This window comes from Lonchura striata, chromosome 4A (genome assembly GCF_050655825.1).
Source record: "Lonchura striata isolate lonStrDom1 chromosome 4A, ASM5065582v1, whole genome shotgun sequence".
Lineage (NCBI taxonomy): Eukaryota > Metazoa > Chordata > Aves > Passeriformes > Estrildidae > Lonchura > Lonchura striata.
Genome location: NC_140742.1, coordinates 7,964,717 through 7,986,563, shown reverse-complemented (window position 1 = coordinate 7,986,563; position 21,847 = coordinate 7,964,717). Strand labels below are relative to the sequence as shown.

The window sequence follows — 21,847 nt, the reverse complement described above, 5'->3', positions numbered from 1 at the left end:
TGTGGATGAAAGAATCCATAAAGGTTTGTCAAAAAAGAGCATAAAATCAAATTAGATTTAGGGAGCTGTTAGAACTAGTTTGTGTGATTTAATCTGCCTCAAACTCTATCTGCAGCAGTGACTCATAAAACAGCATGTCAAACTATAGTAAATTTAAGGAATAGATACTGCATTAAAAGACTGAAGGAAAGCTAAAATTAATGTGAAAGTGGGCAGTCAAAAGGAAAAAGAACAAACAGGGAGGCTGGTGGGAGGATGGAGGGGGAACAAAGGGAATCTGAGGCAAAGAGGTGAATTGGGAACATGGGATTACGATGGACTCCACAGAAATATTCCCATATGTCATTATATATTCTCTACTTCTTTATTTAGAGGTATTGTTTCGGGAATGAAATTTGAAAAGGTGATTTGAAAGAGAAATGAGAGCCTCAGGTGAGTGAAGGCAGAAGTCTGTTCAGCTCAGTTCCTCCTTGGCTTGTAGTCCAGGAGAATAATACTTGGCAAGTGTGGTCCCGTGAAGCTTGCCAAATAAATATCCAGTTCCTGTGATATACAGAAACACAACATCTCACATCGGATCCAAGGCACTGGTGGTACATTCTCCAGAGGAGAGGTGGCCTGTGGTCCTGCAGATGGCCTCTGGCAGCCCAGGGCCAGCAGCCCTGGGGGCACCTGGGTGGCTTTGTGCAGCTTCCTGGCCTGGTGCTCCCCTGGGATGAACTCACATGGGCTGGGAAAAGGGAGCTGAGCAGCCATAACTACCTCAAAGGAGGAGATGACAACTGAAGAATTAAAAGGAAAACCCTGGAAATCCACAGGACAGGCTGGGCTGCTGCTGAGGAAAGGAAAGGCTCTGGATCTCAGCAGCTCCCAGTGTTCCACTCCCGCTGGGCTCAGCAGGCGCCGTTCTCTACCCACACACCCAGAGCTGCTCACACCTAGCCTGTGTGTGCTGGGGAGATTTTTGTCTGATTTCTCAAGGAAATGAGGCATTCACAACCACCCTAACTTCTTCTCCCCATGCCCATCCATGGGCATCCTCTAATGAAGTGTTGCAGGATGGATTTGATTTCCATCAGCTGCACTCCATGGAACTCTGGGACTGCTTGGCCCCGAAGGCACAGCTGCCTTGCTTAGGATAACTCACCAGCTCAGCTCTGCAGATGTTTCTGGAGATCCCTCACACGAAGATGCTGCAACTGTCACTCTACAGTCACAGATCTTTGTTGCTATTCCTTATATCCTGGCAGCCTGTGTGTCACCAGCAGAGTAAGAGGGATTTCTGAGTTGTTCAGGGTAATGAGAATAGCTGCTCCTGGTTTTAAACATAAGCCAGACCTGCAGAGAACCAGCACAGGTTTCTCTGCCCTGCATCCCCCAGTATGCCCTGGTCCAGGAGAGTGGCACTAGCTCTTCCCAGAGTCACCCTCAGTCCAATTTATATCACCAATAAGGAGAAACATAAAAAGACAGTGTCAGTGGCTGCAGACCCGCCCAGCTCTGTGCCCTTCAAATAGTTTGTGGATACTGAAGAACTGTGTGTATGCTTTTAATTCAAGCACATGATAAGTTAAGTGTCTGTATTTGTGAGATATAGGGCTCTTTTTATTGCACAACATACTAAAGTGTTTACTGTATATGCCTCTCTCCTCATCTAGAATGACTGTATATCCTTTCTTGGGACTTTAAGTCTCATTTATTTGAGGCAAAAATAATACATTTTTTCCTGTGCAAAAAGGCATTAAATTGGCAGTAAAGCTGTGCGCTAGAGACTCCAAGAATGTGCCTGGAGCCAGCACTCCCAACCGTGGTAAAGAAGCAGTAACAGTATTTAACTGTGCAGCATTTTCTGAAGTGAGGGTGAGCTCCAGCTTCTCACCTGAAGTGACACCTGTCAGTTCTGAGACTCATTAGCCACAGGGACAAACTTACCATCCTGGACAAAAATTTTTGGCGGAAGAGTTAGCTAAGTACTGTTCCATGCACAGGCTGAATTGCTGGACTCTCTTGCTGGGAATCTCCCTTCCAGGAAAATCCTAGGATTTAACCAAGAGAGATGACAGATGTCTTTTCAAGGAGGATATGAGGGAAATGCAAATTGGAGAACTCTTTCAGAAGATAATCAGATATATGATGGTGCTCTTCAAGTCCTGTCTTGCATCCTAAATGTAGCTTAAAGGTTAACAAAATCCACAGACAGGCACACTGGGAGTGCTGAATCGTTACATTTTACACAGTCCTTCACACTAGGAAACCTGGATGGCTCCCAAGAGCAAGCAATTTGGAAATAAAAATGTGTCTGATCAATAAAATGAAATGGCTTGAAGAAATTTGAGTTTAGTGCTCTGTAAGTCCTAATTTGCTTTGTGTGTCTCAGAGTTGACCTTGCCCTTCACAGCTCTTTCAATGTGTGCAGGTAACAACAGTGCAGTGGTGAGCTCAGTGCTCTTAACAGCCCAAAAGACACCAACCACAGGAAAAATCAACACTGGGAAGGGCAGCAAGAATGGAAAAATGCCCCAGTGGCATCTGAGATTTTTATGCCTTGCTTGGGCTAGCAGGCTATAACATCAACTCCCTCTATATCAGACATGGACTAATTCCTATTTGCATCCCTACCTGCCCCCTTCTTATTTTATGTCAAAGATACAAAATATAGACATACTTGCCACTAACATGGGTGGGATAATAAAGACAAGTATAAATATTCAAACAGCATGAGCTATTTAAATAGGGAAGTTAAACAAAATCCATCCCAACTGGCTTTCAAGTCTCAGCCCTATGATGTAAAAATCATTCTGTTTTACTTACAGAATGTTAAAATCTCCAGAGGAATTGCTCCTCACTTCTCAGCATATACAGGCAGGATGAACTTCAGAGGCTTTACAAGGGTGAGTCAAGGGAGACAGCTCAGCAGAGCCCAGGCATCTTCCACAAGTGCTCCAGTCCCCTCTAGCATACACACCTGCCCTTTCATCAGTTTTGTAAGAAAATCAGGGAAATTTACAGAGCAAAACATACTGTAAGCCCTCACAAGGGGGAATTGGAAACTCAGTAGATTTTAACACATTGCTTGGCTTCAAAGAGTCAGGTTTGAATGGGATTTCCAGCAATGCCCAGAGGTATCCCCAAAGATATGTTTTAAACTTCTCTGCCACAGGACGAGCCAAAGCTCTCAGTTTTCTTTCCCTTGCCACGTGCATTTGAGCTGACAAAGAGGTTTGCTTCTCTGAGAACATGCAGCCCTGCCAGGCTTCCCTTCACTACCCTTTTTAAAAGTCTGCATATTTCATTACCGCTGTTTTGTAACCTGGCATTGACAACACTCTTTGAGCTAAAATGTGACATTTCTCCCTTGTAATGAGAATATTGCATCCTTGTCCACTTAAAAATTCTAATAATACAAATCTGAAATGAGTTTTGCATATTTAAACACTTTTAAATAAAACACTTGATGTTAGTGAGGAGCAAATGATGACTCTTCAGAGGGGAGCAGAAGAGAAGAGCTCTGCTGTTTGTGCTTCCACTGCTGCAGGCAAAGTATTTGGGATGTTGAGTGCTGATGACCCATTCCATGGCCACAGGCAGCCCCATAACCTGGGGGACTCAAAAAATTATTATTATTTTTCCACCCATATGTATTCTGTGTTTCCGTTACTGCTCTGACTTGCCACAAAAGACATTGCACGATGGGGTATCTGCCAACATCCACCCCAACACAGACACTGGACTGTGCCCTGGGCTGATCCCAGGGTTTCCAGAGCTGGAAGTGCAAACCAGAGTCCAGATGGATCCATAAAAATGTTGTAACTGGGGGCAGCTAGTAGGATTTCTTAAAAGGCATGGAAGTATGGAGACTTCATTACCACGGGCAGGTCTTCCCAGAGCCACTGCAAAGCACAGCTGACCTCAAGGTCACATTTACCCCCACTGTGAGAGCTGTGAAACCAGGGCTTTCAATCAAGCAGCTTTCACAGGGACTCCACAACTTCTGCAGGAAGGCAATCCGTGCCAGCCTGAAGGCTTTTATCCAATTTGACAACACAGTGGTCATAGCTATGAGATTTGCTAAGCCTTGGGAACGTGGAATTGTCAACAAAGGGATGGAGATATCTTTTATTTGAAGTCTTCTCTTCCACCCCCTCCAAAAAGTATTCTATAACTCTAGCAACATTTCTACAACTCTAGCAACATTTTTAATAACTCTAGCAATAAATTCTTAAGCCTCCAAGGGCAAAAATGGAAACTAGTGGCAAGCCATGGTGCCTGGGGTGATGATATGCTACTGTGTAATCTCACCATGTCATGGTAAATAACTAGTGTCATTTTCTTGTAATGTTCTTATTGCTTTATCAGAATAAACATTAGAGAATACATCACATTCCTTTGTGTCTTTCAATTCTTATTAAACTCCTGGCTGCTTCAATGTGGCCTCTGCATGCAGCTTGGCTGCAGACTGGTGAGCTGTGACTTTCTGCAGTACAATATTATCATTTCTCAACTCCTGTTCAACTCCAACTGCAACATTTCATGGGTAAAGATGGATGCCATGAGCAAAATCCAGGCTCAGGCAAAATTTATCTCAATTTATCCTGGACAGAAAAAGTAACTGAGGGTACCTTATTGAAAGCAAAATATACTGCTTGAATGAATTTACAGTAAATAATAAAATGCATCAGAGAGAGACCATTTACTGTAGGAGAAGAATGTAATATATGATGTTGGTAATTCCCTTTAAAACTATATTAAGCAAATATTAAGGTGATAATCACCTTTTTTAGGCATTAATATTACATTTCTAAGCCAGTTGATGTGTGGCATCTACCAATATAAACCAGCCACTTTTAATTTCTTCCAGAAAAATGTATATATGCTTTATATATAACAGCCCAGTTCCTTCTTCACTCCATTTGCTGAGTCCTTCCTACTCCTAGAGGTCACTTGGATCCCTGTTATACACATTTCTGTCATGGATTTATTTGTTTTTGGGGGTTTTTTTTTGAATATGTGCACTGGGAATTACACAGAATATTCCTGCACACCACCAGTAGCATGTCCCAGTCACCACAGGGAACACATTGCCTGCTGCAGAGGAATGAGCCAGCTCTGAACCTCTGTGATTTCAAAAGCTCTGCTGACACCTGGATACCTCATTTATGGAGCTGCAGATTCCTGAGGCAGATGATTACAGGGAGGATCTCAGCATCTCTTTTGCTTCTCCAAAAGGCTCAGAGTAAAGCCTAAGTATGTGCATTTTGAAGACTTAAATCCTAAAAGGGAAAAAAATAAAACCCAAACAAATCACTAGTTGTATTACTTTCTACATATTTCACGATTTGTAAGTCAATATCATGATACCATCATTGCATTTTGGCTTTGCAAACAGACTCAGAGCAGAATTATCCCCTACACACCCTGGGCAGGGAGCTCTTCCAACATAGGCTTGATCCTTCTGTCTCTGCACAAGCAAATGCTGATGTGTTCAGAGACCTGGTGACTTTATTGCATTTAAATCAATAGCTCCTTTTCCCATCTAGAAATCAGGCTTTAGCTGCACAGGGCAGAGACAACCTTCAGTCTCCAGGCAAGGCATTCCTGTTGATCCCAATTCCTGTAAGCACATTATAAATCTTGCTTTTACAGTTAAACTCCCCTCATCAAGGCAGAAGTATCCTTATTAGATTATTTAGAAAAGCCCATAATTACCAGGGTCTAATTTATTAATGAGATGGGCAATTTACACACCATCTTTGGAGATAATGAAACTGTGCTATCTCTGAGACTGAGGGAACACCAACACCATGGAAACTGTCACCAACAAAAGCCATGGTACTGCAGAGACGTGGTTTGCCCGCCTGCTGAAAACACCCAGCACATTCAATCTCTTAAAATGGAAACAGGAGAAATATTACTCAGGCTGCATGTGATGCTGGCAGAGAACAGAAGTGCAGTTTGTGGGCTGCCACAGCAGCTTCCCTTGGCTGCTGCCCCAGCTGTGGCTGTGGCATTGACATCCCAGAGTGTCCCAGAGGTGAGGCAGAAGGGATTCACTAGAAGCCCCACATGTGTTAAAGACAGCTGCTCTCTCCAGGCACTTTCCAGAAATATGTTCATTCTTCAGGGGCCTATTGGGAAAAATGGTTGAAAAGGAAAAAACAATTTGGTCTGTTTTGCCTTTCCTGCTGGTATAAAGCTGTTCACTTACCAAGATTTATAATGTTGGGCTCTTTCTGTAGAGCCCCAGGAACAGCAAGCAATGCATCTCTGCTCCCCATAGTGTTTCTCTCCCAACAGGAGAGAAACCTCAGGGGCTCCTGCAAGGGAAGGAGCCAGTGTCAGGAGCTGTCTGCAGTGCCCCTGTTCTGCAGGACCTCAGAGACAAGTGCCAGCTGCCATCAGCATAAGCTCTTCCCTGGACAAAAAAGTTGCTGCTAGTGGGGTAAGCAGAGCATTGAAGAAAGTGTATTTAACTTTAGGGCCCTGACAGCAAGACTTCAAGCCATGCTGCAAGACAAGCAGAGGTTTCAGAGGATGCAGGAGCATCCCAGCACTGGTGTAAGGGCAGCCTGCTCTTGCAGGGCCCAGGGAGATGTGCTGCCCCATAAACCACCCCAGCACTTGGAAAAGGCAGCATGAGACGTGAGGAAAGCCTTATTTTCTGGTGATAGAAATACTTCTGCCTTTTAGCTGAGAAGCAAAACATTGCCCTGTAATTATTCCTGATGCAGAGTACCAGGCAGCAGCTACATGCAAACCAGGCTTCTCCATCAGATACTTTAATGAGGAGGTCAGTGCATTTTGCATTGAGGGATTTGGGATTTGAACATTAACTGGAGTGGCATGTGTTAGAAGGACATGTGAATTAATGACACTATTTATAACCCATCTCATTATCACACACAGCTTGATGCCTCAGCCAGCCACTAATTCTCTTAACAAATTTATTTCACTGGAAATAAAACTGCTTTGCTTCAGCTGTGATCAGTTAGAAGAATGCTGCTATTGTTATTGTTTGTTTTTTAATGTAAACAGCCCTTTTCAAAGGAAGGTTCCATGGCTGCACAGTGTAACTCAGCCCCAAGTCTAGGTTTCAGATATGAAAATATTCATGCTGAAGCTGATAAATGAACAATGAACAAATTATATGCTTGAATCCCCTCCTTTGTTTTATTTTTGATCTCTAATATTGGAATGCTATAATTGTTTTGAAGCTCCTTGTGTGCACATTACCAATGCATATGTTACTACAGAAATGTAAAATTCATAATCTTGTCCTTTAAATTTTAAAAGAAATGTGCCCTTCCTTTTATTTATGTCCTATTCTTTGAAACAAACGAGAAAAGAAACCATCATCTGATAAATATTAAACACTTGGATATGATTCCAGCCTTTTTCCCTCAGAGGCTGTAGCATGGCACTGGCTTTTTGACTTTTTCAGCTGAAAGAGGACACTGAATCCTAATCATGTTTTTATAGAAAACAAGTTAAAAGGCACTTTTTTGGTTGTTATTCTAGATACCTATTATTTTATATGTGTTTTTAAAATCCAGACACATAAGGGAGAGATATAAGAAAATCAAATCCTCTTCTTAAACACAGACATCCAAGAGTAAAATCCATTCTTCCTCCTTTTCCCTGCTAAAACAAATCACTATTTGCAAGGTTGGCTGCCTGGGGCAACCTCTCTGACCTGTCTTCAGTTTCCTCCTGCATTTGGAAATGACTTTTGAAGCAAGGAACAGAAAGTGTCAGTGCATCTGCTATGGGCTAATTAATGCTTGCCCACGAACCAGGGTGGATTTCTGCTCCTCCTGTGTTCTTTGAGCTGGTACTGACAGCCCTTGGAGGACCCTGGTGCCAGTACAGAAAAAATGTCACCTCCCTATGTCTCTTCTTACCAGCCCCTCAGGGGTGTGCAGAGGACAGGGTTTCATTACTCTTGAGTTGGATGTCTTCATCTGGCCCTGAGTGATCAGGAAGAGAGAGGAGAGACCACATCCTGGTGGAGAAAGAACAGGGCTGAGGGTGGAGGCAACTTCTGCTTGGCAATGAGTGATGCTTTTTCTGTGTCTGAGAAAATAAACACAGGGAATCAATTAGCACTAAATATAAGTGGCAATAATACGACTGATCAGGCATCAGAATTGTTTTAGTGATGGGAGTGAAAAGGAATCCACTATAACTGACAATAGTGTTAATAAAGATCCATTTCCAGAGGTCTGGAGAAGTGGAAAGGGCTGTAATCACAGAATTGCTTTCCCACCCTCCTCTTTTCCAAAGGGATGAAAGCAGAGCTCCTCACTTGCTGCAACTGTTAAGACAGAGGAGAAAAAGACACCAGGAGGATGAATCCCATGCAAGGAAGGTGTGAAGGCACCAGTGATGGAGCCTCTGCTCCCTCAGTCCCTCTGTGCTCACCAGTCAGATCAGAGCCAGCCTCAATCTAAAGGGAAGTACAGGAGAGAGTTCCTGCCTCATTGGTGGAAAAACCTTTGCTGGAAGGTATTTTCAGAAGTCTTTCCCAGCATGCAGGTGCTGTGCTTAATTACAGCTTCCATCAGGTGGCAAATCTACTGCCTTGCAGATAATTTTCCATTGCTGCTGCACCACTGGGAATCATCTTTGTGCAAAGCCTTGCCCAGCTTGGTTACATCTCAGAAGCCTCCTTTCCTTCACACACAGCAATTTCCAGACTACTCAGGGCTTAGCAAGAAGAGGGATAAGCATATGATGCATTGCAGGGAAGGTAGGAGTTGATTTACATCTCTTGTGTCACTGTGAGACTTCCAGGATGGAGCATGGAGGAGGAGGATTTAACAATACATGATGTCTTTAGGCTAAAATGGCATGGACAAAGAGGACCCCACTAAAACCCAGCTAAAGATGGCCTTTTGCAGGTCTTTCAAAGAACTCTGCTCCCAGTGAGCTGTTCCAGACATCTTCCCCCTCAACGAGCCACTGCTGTGAGCTGATCTGTCATGTTAATTTAATGCAGCAGAATGTGAATAGATTAAAATCCATTCTTGAAAAAGAACCAAGTGTTTGCTGGTGGCTTTTTCCATGGAGGGAAGTCTTTTAGGCACATTTATACCCCTTCTTCTCTCCATCCAGACTGGCCAGGCAGTTTTCTTGCAGATGGCTCAGTGTGCAGCCAGGACTGAGACTAGATCCAGGAGTGTGGCTGTGACCAAGTGTGTGATGATTCCCTGGGTTTTGCTGCCTCTGGCTTCAGAAGAGCTATTGGCGCTTTTCCTGGGGCTCTGTAAGGCACAGCCTGACACCTTTCACAGGGTGACTTACCCAACTCAGCTGGGGCAAGTCAGGGTCCTGCTGTTTCTCCTTGGTGGAGGAGCTCTCTCTCCATCCTGTCATACTGGGAATAGCACCTCACTGATTAACCTGACAATGGGTTTGCAGGGTAAAATAATGTTCTCTTCATTCCTCCCTTCCAGAAGTAGCACAGTGAGTGTGCCATCACCCCCTGCTAACTCCTCTAAGGGCATGGAGCAGCCTGATAACCATTTGAAAATCCATTTTCCCATTTCCACCTCCACCAGAGTCCAATCTCTGGCTCCACAGCTTTGTCTCCTTGCATTTTCTCTGTGGCACAGTTTCCTGCTGAACACATGGAAAAGATCAAGTCTGTCTGTGTGTCCCAAAGATTTCCTTTTTGAGGCAGCAGTTGCCAGTAAAGGCACTAACTGGTGCTGCTTCTCCAAAACAGCAGGGATAAACTGGAGAGTGGTACTGGTATATGGTGTACAGGGTAATATTCAGCAATAATTAAAGCACAAGCAAACACGTAACAATATGCCTCACAGTCTGACTCTGGTGTATTAGCCAAGTAACCTTGAATACAAAAACTCTCCCAATTTCCGCCAAATTAGGGGTCAAAATTCTGCTGCTGCAACTAAATGAGATGCCACTGAAACTGGAACATTTGTCACTTGGATCTAATTAAACATTGATTAGCTGCTCTGACCCGCAGTGTCCTCAAACACGTAAAGTTGAAATCTCACTCCAAAGATCATTCCTAAGCAAGTGCTGGTTTCTGGAAAGCTGCACTTTCCTCCTGAGCTCTGTAAAGTAGCTCTGAGAAGTCATTTTACAAATGAAGTTCTGAAGCCAGACCTGTCTGTCCCAGGTGCTGTACTGCAACCCCAGCTGCCAAACCTGGCACCTAAAGGGATTTCCCGTGGCTCTGAGGAGCCCAAAAAGAGGGGGCAGATATCAGTTTGGCCTCAGATTACACCTAACCATCACAAGACAGGGCTCTGAGGCACCCAACATCCATAAAGACAAAGCTGCAATGAAAACATCTCACTCCGAATAAGGCCAGGACCAAGAAAGGATCTCCTCTCAGGGACTGCACCAGTGCAAAAGACCATCAGAAAAACATTCCTCTCTTTGTTACAGCTCTTGCTTCTCCTTTAGCGTAATCTTTGTCTAAAGACGGTTCTGCCACAAGTCCTGTAGCTGTAGGATCCAGAGCACAGATTTCAGAGAGACAAATCTGGCTATGTTTGGGAAAATTTCCAGTTATAATGACTTGACCACAACTCCTCTGCAAATTGGTGCCAGAGTTAATTTCCCTTTTCCCAGGAAAAGCACTACTTTTTCAGTGTGAAGTAGCTTCAGTTTCCACCAAATTTTATTATATTTCATCTACTACCCGGCAGTGCCAGCTGTTACCAAGCTGCCCTCCATTACAAAGACAAGTGTAGATGGTCTTGTAGTCCAGCCAGAATTAATCATACCCAGGAAAATAACTCATTTTCAGTTCTTAGAAACATATCTGTCCCTATCAGGAGCAGGTCAAACACAGATTCCTCCTGTGCCAAATCCATTGCTTTTTGAGTTAGGAGATTGTCATCTATAGTTATCAAATATTTTCAAGACATTTTAGCAGTGACAGCCTGAGACCTCTGAGTGTCAGCCAGGCTGAAATCACTTGTGATAACTCAGTTTTCCTCCCCAGAGATTACCAGAGGGTTCATGAGGATACCATCACCTGGATTTCTGTGGGACAAAGTGGCCTGCAGCAGTGGTCAGTGCCCAATTTCTGGGCCATCTTCAAGCATTTATGTCCCCAGGTATCCTGGTCATCTACTTCTACAGTGTCAGAAAACGTCTTGCCATGGCAGGACCTGCTCATCCTTCCTGTTTTCAAGATAAACAGATTGTAGTCAAAGGCAACACTGATATCTTTACCTTGATGTACTCTCTCTTTAGTTTTATGCACTTAGAACAACGAAAGCATCACCTGGATTTTGGAAAAAATATTCTGTATTAATTGCAGATAGAAAAATTATCTGCAGATAACATTTCTATGGATTTGATGATTGTTGTATTGAGATGCTCTTGAAAACAATTTTAAACCATCACTGAAACACTTAGCAATTATTTTTCACAAATAGTATCTAGTTTGGCACCTATTTTTTATTAATAATACCTAGTTTCTTATAAAAACTAAAAACTACAATTTGAGAAACAGAATTTTTTCCAAAGTAAAAAATATCATGAATGTTGCTGAGGGTTTCATCAGTGAGAGCTTAAGTCTTCTTGGGAAGCTATAAAGTGTTCAAAAAAAAATGGTAGAAATTGGAAGTAGTTGAATTTGCTGGCAAGGTGTCTCAGTTTACCAGAGACAGAGGCAAAACTCACACAAATAAAGATTCCATCTGAAAACAATGGCTCCTGATGCTGCTCAGGGACCAGGGTTGTCTCTCTTCCATGGTGTGGGCAGCACACAGAGGTGGCATACTGGTCTCCTTCACGTGCTCTGCCACCACCCCAGATAAATGTGGGGAAATAATTAACAAGATATCAGGTGAAATAATTATACCTGACAGATACTACATATTCAGGAAAGCCAATAAGCAGTGCTTTGGCTCTCCTTTCCTCTGGCTTAAACTCAGATTTTCCAGGTGATGCATGGGATTGCACTGGAGACTTGAACAGGTAATTACCTCTCTCTGTTTCCTGCCCTTCCTCTGCATCATAAGCATATTTAAAGGGCACTTAGAAAAAGCAGCCACAACCCAAATTAAAATGTAATATGCAAACATAATGTTGGTAGGCTGTCTGGGAAAGTGATGCAGCAGGTATTAGACACTGGACAAAATGTGGCTTTCTCCTCCCCAGAGCTTTGCCCCTGAGTTTCTGGGCTTGCCTGTTTCTATCAGCTCTTCTTGGCTGCTGTGGCAGAAGAGGAGCTGCAGCCACACTTGGGTGGTTGCAGGGGAGCTGCCACCCTCCCACCTGTGTGCAGAACAGGGCAGCTCATCAGAGTGACCCCAGAGCCTCCCCCCTGCCCTGGGACTGGGACTGAGCTCCCCTGCCAACTTTGCCTGTCCCCCAGCATCCACTTCAGAGCATCTCCCTGGCAGGAGGAAAATGTCAGATCTGCTGTTCCTCAGCTAAAAAACTTTTCTGTCTCAGTGGCTGATGACATAGCACAAGACACAGGTGCAGAACAGCTTAGGAAAAGAAAATACAAATCCACACAGATATAACCCACACAGGCAACAAGAAAGGGGCAATGTAGAAGCAACCAAAAACCATTGACACCAGCAAAATTTTGGTTTGGTTATAAATGAAACTGATTTAGCATTGCAACTACAAAAGGCATGTCAAGGGCAGCATGGCCCTAACATTGCTCCCTGAACAGAAGGCTTCTTTTATTGTTCAGACTGGGGTTATGGTACAGGTTCAAAAAGCCCCAGGGCTTAGAGCTCCAGGGACATTGCAACTACATAATAACCTAAAAGCAAACCATGGAAGATGGGAAAAATTAAATATTTGATGGGATCTGGTGCCACTGAAAAACTGCTGTGTAAATAAATATTTGTTACTTCCTCAAGTGGGACCAAATCTGCCCTGAAACTCCCTAGCTAGCATTGGCTTTAATAACAATAAGCCTGCAGAAAGTGAAGATTAAAAATTTATTCTGAACTAAATGAAGCTATTAAAAGAACAGTTTTCTGCCATTACAAATTTAGGATACATAATATACTAAAACAGCTGCCTTCTTTTGAGAACTCCAAGCCACATTGGTCAGCCTCTCTGATCACCCAGTTCTGCTGCATCCCACCTTTGCTGCTCACTGCTGGACTCTAACACTGGAGGAACAATGAAAACACTTACTTTTTTTTGAATTCTTTAATTAATAAAAAGCTTACATTTCCCTAATTGAAACATTGTGGGAAAGTGTTGGAAGGGATCATCACTAAGTTCAAGATATTTTATTTCTGCCTTTTTTTCACGGAATTTTCCAAGCATAAAATTCCTTTAAAACATCTGCTATAGAATATTCCATTATAAATGATGGAATATTTAGTATAACCTGGAGTAATGAGAAATAAAAACCCATACAGTAAAAAAACTCTGTAAATCAGTCCTCTTAAAGGAATCCAGAAAGAACTGGAGGTGAGGAGGCAACACTGAGTTACAGGAACAAGTAAATAAAAGAGAAGCATGGCATTATTCATGTTGTAGTGACTGCAGACGCCCTGTGATGTGCTCTGTTAGCATGATCAGGGCCCAGGCTCAGCAGGGGCTGGATCAGAGGCAGGGACACCCAGGGCTGCTGTCCCTGCACCCCTGGGAGCCCCTGGGGTCCCCCTTTGCCCACCAGGCCAATTCTGGTCCCACTGGCCCAAAAATCCCAGTGGCACCAGCCCCACATCTCAGGTGCTTGGTAGAACTGCTGAGAAACAATCAGCACCAAAAGGAGCCACCAGGTTTTAAATACAGCAAGATATTGAATTTCTGGCCACACACGTGAGCTGTGAACGCTTTGCTGCTTCTCTGCACACCTCCAGTCCCTCTGCTCCCTTCAGAATTTTGGGGGTAAGGCTGTGGTCATGTGGACCAAGTAGGTTTTTGTATTTCTTCCTTTTCTGACACACTGTAACAGCACTCTCAGTTTTATCTAACACTGTGGATAATTCTACTGAAGACAAAAATAACCTTAAATGAAAAAACGTTTTAAAAAAAGAGTAAATTGTTTTCTGGTTGAGGTGCTTGCCAGTACATATAAATTCAGGACAGCGTCTACTTCCCTATAAAATTTTGATGGTGTTCTCTGCTGGAAGGCTGACAAGACATAGAATTCCACATTCAGGAAATGTTTGACTCCATGATGTGTTTATAATTAAATTTATTTCCCTTGAATGCAACTGAGCATCTCCCTGGCTTATTGCACAAGACAGCTGCATGTTATGGATTATGTCTGCAGAATCAAATAGATTGATGACATGATTTAGGATCTATCTGAAAAGATTAATTTATTTAAATATATCTTACATAATTTGCCTTAATCCTCTGAGGAGAACCAGATCAACTTTACACCTTTGTTTTGCTCTAGAAACCTCATTGAAAGAGAGGGGGGGAGGAATGCTTGTTTCATAGAGTTAAGATCTCTATGTTCAATAAATTACTATTCTTTGGAGGAAAAATGTGAAATACTTATTGTCTTATTCCTTGTTGCCTAGTTCACTTTTTGTTTTGTTTTGTGAGGGTTTTTTTTTGTTGTTGTTTTATTTTGTTTGTTTTGTTTTTTTTTTCTTTTTGCTTATTTATGAATCAGCAAGGTGACTGCAGCCCTCATGGTGGGACTTCCAGGTCCCAACAATTTACCTGACCAGATCTCCACCACAATGCCCACACCACACACAGGCAAAAGGAAATATAAATTTTGTATCTCTGGGAATTTTGTGCTGCTCTACACAGCTAATCCCACAGATTTGTCTGGACAATGAGAGATGAGATGTGAGGCTTGCCCTGAGCTCAAGGATCTCCAAGGTTGGTGCAGCCCATGGAACACTCACACAGCTGACACTGTCATTTCCCACATTACTGCTTTGCCTTTGAGCTCAAAATTGCACAGACAATTAATAAATTTAATTACAATATTACAATCTTTTCTCTCAGTAATGTTTAGAGGTCTTTCCCTGCAATGTCCATTTTCCATCATACAGAGCTTTTCCAGGGTTTTTTGGTGCTTGTTGGACAATACAGAAGCTCACAGCCAGCTCTGAGCTTGCACATCAGGTTCACTTTGGCTCCCAGTGAATACAAAAGTTCAATAATGGCTTGGTGGAGTTACAAACCCTCAGGCTACCAAGCTGCACATACCAGGGTTCCCTGGCAGAGGCTCTAGAGATGGCAAAACATCACTCATTATATTGCTCAGGTCCTCTGTCACATCACTTGCCTTTGGAGTAGACAGAAAAAGCAACATTACACCACATCTTCAGGAGAAACCAGCAAGAAATACATTCAGCTGTAGCAGCAGGGGCATGTTGGTATGCAGAAGCTCACTCTTGGGCTTGGATTTGGGCCAGAAAACAATATCTAACATCCCTACTGGGGTGGGAAATGGGATTTTAAATCTCAGAGTCTTCAGCCAAGTAATTAGATGGACAATAAAATTCACACCCCCTCTCCCAATAGGTAGCCAGAGGCTTTTCAGTGATTTTTTCTTTGTAATATCTTTAATGAATGCAGCATTGAAATGTAATATCACATCACCTACAGTTTGAACAGAACTTTAAACTGCACAGTCTTTAAATTAATTATATATTTAATTACTGTGTCCTTGTAGATACATTTATAACTATCTGCAAAAATGACAAGTTAGCCATAAAAACAATGAGGTGTAAAGACTTACAAGGGCAACATCATTTAGCATCAAAGTGTGTGATGTGGCTGTTCCAGTACAAATGCCTGAAAGTTTAGTGCCACGGTTTCTCTGCTATATAGTCATCACATAAATATTTGTGTCTGTAGAAAGAGTGATGTTCTTGCAAGGACACAATTTGTACAACATTTATATATAATTTGGCTTCAAAATAAACAGCCCCCATTTGCTTTCAGTTCAGATCTGGCATAAAGCCACTAAATTTGCTCCAGATTTGTACTGCAAGCGGGAATTTTGCCCACTGCTTCTGTAAGGCAGCTAATTTGCCAGTATTGTGTTTTTGTTCTGTGCCAGCTAATTTGGATACAACAGATTGGATTTAAGGGTCAAAAAGTCAAGAAAATTGACTGACTGAAGATGATTAAATATTTTTTCAAAACTGATTTAAGATAACTGAAACAGCTCAGAGAATCACAGAGCATTTTATGAAATCTGTATTTCATAGAAGGTAAAATTGAATCTAGGTACCAGCAGCAGCCTGACATTGGGCTTAGCATGCCTGCCTCAAATCAGTGTTTTCATCAGAAACTATTTTACTTCTGCAATGCTGATGAGAAAAAAAAAAAAAAAATTCATCTGCACTCTAAGGTCTACAAAAACAGACACCAGAAAAAGAGCAAAGAACCAAAGAGCTTTCCTGACCCAAGTTACAGATCTGTTTGGAAACCACCTGTAGCCAGATGTCAGACTGCACACAAGACTTTTCTCCAGCACAGCAATGATGAACCAAAGTCTGGAATCCCAGCAGCCTGGAAAAAGCGGTTTTCTTTCCTTACAACCCAACCCCATGTGCAGCATTTCTCAACAACCCAATACAACTTCTCTTTCCACGGTGATGAGAACAGTCAGTGTGTGTGTTTCTATTGCAATAGAAGTTATGAAGACAAGCAAAATGGCTTTCTAACCTGGGGTGGTACAAGGGGAATCACTAACTCCACATGGCAGGCAACAGCAGCAGAGCTTGGAGGGACTCTCCATTTCTCTGGGGCTGTGGCAGGATGACAAGAGCCCTGACTAGGAGTCCTGGTGATGTGAGGAGGATTTACAAAGCACAAAGGAAATGGGCCTTGGCATCAGACTAAAGTCACTGAACACCAACTGGGCTAATTAGTGTTTATTGACACTTTGTGTCTCAGAAACTCATACTCTTGCCTGGGAGTAAATCAGCAATTCCATTTGCAGGCCAGCAAGCCACTCTGGGGACAAGAGCTGGCACCTGGGTGAATTGTTCATCCTTGTGACAAGACACAAAGAATGGCAGCCAGTTTGTGGCTCCTCCAGTTTTTCTGAAAAAGGTGCTGCGTCTCATTGTGCTCTTCTTGTCCCACAAAGTGCTCTCTGGGTGTGGGATGAGAAAAATGCCATCCCACCTGCTGTCCTCAAACGCTGCTGCCTTTCAGTGAGCTGGGAGCCCCCAGTGCTCTGGACCCTCACCTGGCCCTGCTGCAGAGCACTGCAAGGGCAGCTTTTCATCCTGTGCTGAGGGACACCAGCAGGGCCACCAGGCTGCTCAGCCCTGGCACGCTGGTTGTATGGGAAATTCCTCCTGGTTACCTCTCCTAAGGCATCTCCACCAGGCAGAGCCCTCGGGCTGAGCGTGCCATGCAGCTCTCCAGTGCTCAGCAGAGTGAGGGGCCCCTGAGGGCTGAGAGCCATCAAACCACCTGGGAGCACCAGCAGTGCCATGTGAGCCTCAAGGACAGACCTGCAGGATCACAGGAAACAGGGCTGGGAGGCACCTTGAAGGTCCAGCTCTTACATTTTCTTGCCTAGGGCAGGAATAGTTGAACCTCTGCCTGTGAGATGTCTCATCTGTCCTTAACCACCTCCTCAGACTACTCAAGTATTATGTTGCTCACTAGGAAGTTTTTACAGCTGTCTTGTTACGATTGTCCCTTTACAGCTCACCTCTTGCCTTTCCTTCTTTGCTGATGCCAAAAATTTGCTGTGCCACATTTAATGTATTTGCTCCTGGGAGGGGTCCCAGTGTTTGGACAGATAACCCAGGAGCTGAACCACAGCCCACTTTGCCAGAACCCCAGAAGAGCAGAGGGGCAGGGACAGGGGAGGAAGATGAGGGGTTCTGCCATTGGAGAAGCACAACGACCCAGAGCAAGGCAAACAAAGGGTCACAGCCAGCATTGGTTCTGATCCCAGGAAAATGAGAATTACCTGCTAAACACTTTGTGGTTCTGTAGTTATCTAACACAGACCCAAGGAAGGCCCATTTCTGCAGAAATTTGTGCTAAAATAATCCAGAAATGAAATTTGTGCTAAAATAATCCAGAAATGCTGTTTTTTCAGTGCTGCTGTCAGAGCTCTGGTTGCAGTAGCATCAAATGCCACTGCATCATTCCTCCATTGCATCACCAGCACAAGTCCCATTCTAGACAGGGTTGCCAGCCCAGAATAATGCCAGAGACTGTGCTGACCATCTGCCATCCTGTTACATGCACCACAGTTAATGTGTCTTGTGCAAATCTCACATATACCAAAGTGTTGCAGCCAAAGGTTTTTCAGCAGTCCAGTAGTACAAATGTATCTGCTCCAGTCCAAAAACCCCCACACAGAGGGAGATTAAAGATGTTACACCTAACAGCAAAAAATATCTTCTGTTTCTAGTGACAGCTCAATAAATGTTACCCAGAGAATATGATCTAGGTTTTTCAGGGTGGTGGAGAGCTGTTCTAGACAATTATCATACCAAGAAGGTAAATGTACTTGGAGCCCTTTGTTTTCTATATAGAAACATGAAATCATTTAGATTGGAAAAGGCTTTTAAGATGATGAAGTCCAACCAAGAACATAACACTGCCAAGTACCTCTACCATCTCCCTAAGTGCCACATATCACACACTGGGGACAAAGTAAAAGCTGTTCTATGTGATTGGAAGTAGTCCTGAGTGTATCTGTACACATAAACACCTATCCTGACAGTCTTTGCTTGGAGGAACCCTTTTTCAAAGTCTGTCTATATGAGGCAGGTAGGTTTTGGTAAATCAGAGAGGAGCTTGGATACAGCCACTGAACAGCACCAGAGGAGGCTGCAGGTCCCAAGGGGGTTGAATCCAGTCACACAGCCAGCTGAGGCACTGCACTATAGCCATCTTGCCCCAAAACCCCATCCTGGCAGCACTCAGCATAACATCCACCAGGAAATTCCAGCTTTCCCTCTTCCAGGAGTCTCCAGCTGCTAAATGGCACTATGGATCTGAATTCAAGGTGGGAACTTCCATCACATCTCTATCATTGGCTACTGACTAAAATTACTTTAGGCTTTGTCCATAGCAAGAATTTCTCCATCCATCTTCCAGAATGCATGATCACTCTTGATAAGGGCTTTCCAAGTCACCAGTCTCATTGGAGAGGAAGGCCAGCTGATCCATGAATGCTGCAGCTCTAAAGGCTCTTTGCTAGAAACACCATCCAGGAGGCACAAGGGCAGGAAGGCTGAGTAGAGACCCCTGGGTGACATGCACTGGACTGACCCTGTCCCTCAGGCCATCTGTCCCTGTCCCATGCATGCTGAGTGCACTGAGCACCTACAGGGAGCTGCAGAAGCAGGGGGAAAGGAGACTACACCTTTGTGGAGGTATCAGGGACAGAGTCAAGAAACAGGGGATCGCCAAATGTCTCTTGGGGCTTCCCAAATCCCACACAGTAAGATTAAATTTAGCATATTAAGTTTTCTTGGAATGGGTAGCAAGAGGATGTTTAGGGGCCAGTAGAATAGGCACTGAGAGAAAGCCACTGATAATTTTGTGAGGCATGCTCTAGAAGTGTATACACATACACTACAGCAAAATGCATGACCCTATCTTACCTTCTGTACTGTAATAGCAAATTTCTTATTTCGCCAATGGAATGTGCAAATGCGGTGGGAAGTCTGAACCCAGACTCACAGGGGCTATTTTTACAGCTTGTAGAACCAGAGAAAAATACCTCCCAGAGACACAAGGCAATGCAATCAGCCATGGCCAGCAGTTGGCTGCTCCCTTAATGAGCAGACATCTTATCCATGTGTCCAAAAAGGCCACTCCAAGCACAGCTCTGCTCCCACTGTGTTCTAATCCCTCCCCCCATCAAATGGCAAAAATATTTATGCCTGTTGTATTACATTAAAAATTTATATTTCTGAAAATTAATGAGTTATGACATGACACCAGGCATGATAATTGAACCTCAGGGCCCAGCCCTGTTGAAGCTGTTTTAGAGCTGTCTTACTTTTGGGGGTTAGAATAACCTCCAGATGGCATTGGGGATGTTAAAAATAAAGAGACATCCAAGCCTATAGACTGACTTTCCACCAAGGGATATGTCTAATTATACATCCACTTTGCTTTCCCCTGCAATGTATTGGAAGCAATTATTTTAAATAGATAAAGGATGTCAGTGAGGTTCAATTTGCCTCTCTGTCTATCAGCTGTGCAATATGAGCATGCACAGAGTAAAGCCTTAGTCATGGATGTGGATATGTCCTGAAGTTGTATTCTGACATTTGTGAGTCTCATTCAATGTGCTCCCTCCATTGGTTTGTTTTTTATAATTGCAGCATATGAAGATTTTCAAGATTTTTGATTCCACTCTTGGCATTTAATTTGGAGTGATCCTGAGTTTAGTGCCAAGACACGTATTGGAAATGACCTTCAAGCTTGAGAGAAAATAATTTCATTTTTGAATCTGTCAATAAGCAATAGGCAGAAGCCTTATACATTTAGTAGCATCTATCAAACATTTTCCCTTAAGAACTTGCTGACCTTCTTGGCAGAGGCCATTCAACAACGCACCACTTCTATTCACCTCCTTTATCAAAGAGATGGGATTGCTACTAAGCCATTTCTGCACTCAGAAATTAGGTCAGCTATCAGCAGCAACAGATTACAGAGCTCAAATGATCTGTTCTCTGCCTGATGAAAGGGAAGTGTAACGAGGGCCTTTCAGTGCCTTACAGACAGGGCATCCTCATCTCAGCTCTGCTCCTGCATTACATGATTATGCTTTTTAAGGACAACAATTTTAAAAGGAGGCTATTTAGCAGCCAACTGTAAATCCATCCAACAGTTGTTACATTCTGGTTTTGCTAACAGGAGGCTGGCTAACAGCTGATCAGATAATTTGCAATGAATATTCAGAGAAGTATCTCGGGCTTTACAGCTGTGAAAGCAGGATCAGATCCGGAACAGAATTGGTCCCAGTGAATTACACAAGCACATTTGACAGAGAATTCTTTTTGCACATCACAGGAGGGAAGGAGGAAGTTTTGAGTGACAGCCTCTTCAATAATAAGGTTTTGATTGCACAGTAGAAAAACTACAAATTAAAATTTTTAGAAAGCAGGTGATAAATTAAGAAAAGTAAGTGTTCTCAGATGATTTAAAGCTCTAAAAACACATCCCGTGCATACATTAATTTTAGCAGAATGAAATTACCATGTTTCCAAAATTAATTCAGTAGCAACAAGCCTAACAGAAGGTAAACAGTTGCAAGTATGTCCCAGTAATTTATTTCATAGCACACATTCATTTTGTGCAAGAATCCCCTTTGCATTCTCACCAGTAGTCGGCTTTGAAATGTTTGAGTCAGTTAGGGATGCTGCAGACACTCAGCTCACAGATATCCTTGTCACAGGAAGGCAACTTGCAGATGTCCACAAGCCCTGAGCAGATGGTACACTGAAGAATTTCTGCATACTGAGGGGCTGTTCAGAGTTAAAAGGAATTTTTATGAGACCACCAAGAAGTAGCTGCAAGCACAGCTAATTTCTAATTATCAGACTTTCAGCATGATTAGGACAAGTCCTCTGTGTTGTGCTTCAGCACACTGGGGTGGAGAAAAAGCTTCAAAACAAAATATCAGCAACACCAGAGCAGAATCAAACTGGTGTGGTTTTCCTGAGCCCAAATCCTCACTCCTGTCCTCCCCAAGTCTCTGCTGAAAAAGGATGAATCTGTCCCCCAGGAAACCCTTTGGGGTTTATGGGCATTGAAAATGTATGGAACAACAACAAAAACAAACCAACCTACTTTTTAATTTTAAAAAAGTATCAAACTTTTTGAGGCAGTAATTGTAGCCGAGACAGATTTTCTCCAGATGTTGAAAACAATAGCTTCCCCCTTGCATGACAAAATAATTTTGCTAACTTTC

The 21,847-nt window shown here is 43.1% G+C and overlaps 1 pseudogene across 1 annotated transcript in view; it reads right to left on the bottom strand.

The window, feature by feature from the left end:
• Positions 1-3,418: 3,418 nt before the first annotated feature.
• The window catches only part of LOC144247123 (protein FAM162B-like), a 57,263-nt pseudogene continuing 38,834 nt past the window's right edge, over positions 3,419-21,847 (bottom strand). Inside the window, exon 5 of the transcript XR_014952434.1 lies at positions 3,419-8,070. The product of XR_014952434.1 is annotated as a protein FAM162B-like (transcript). The remainder of the gene's footprint in view (positions 8,071-21,847) is intronic.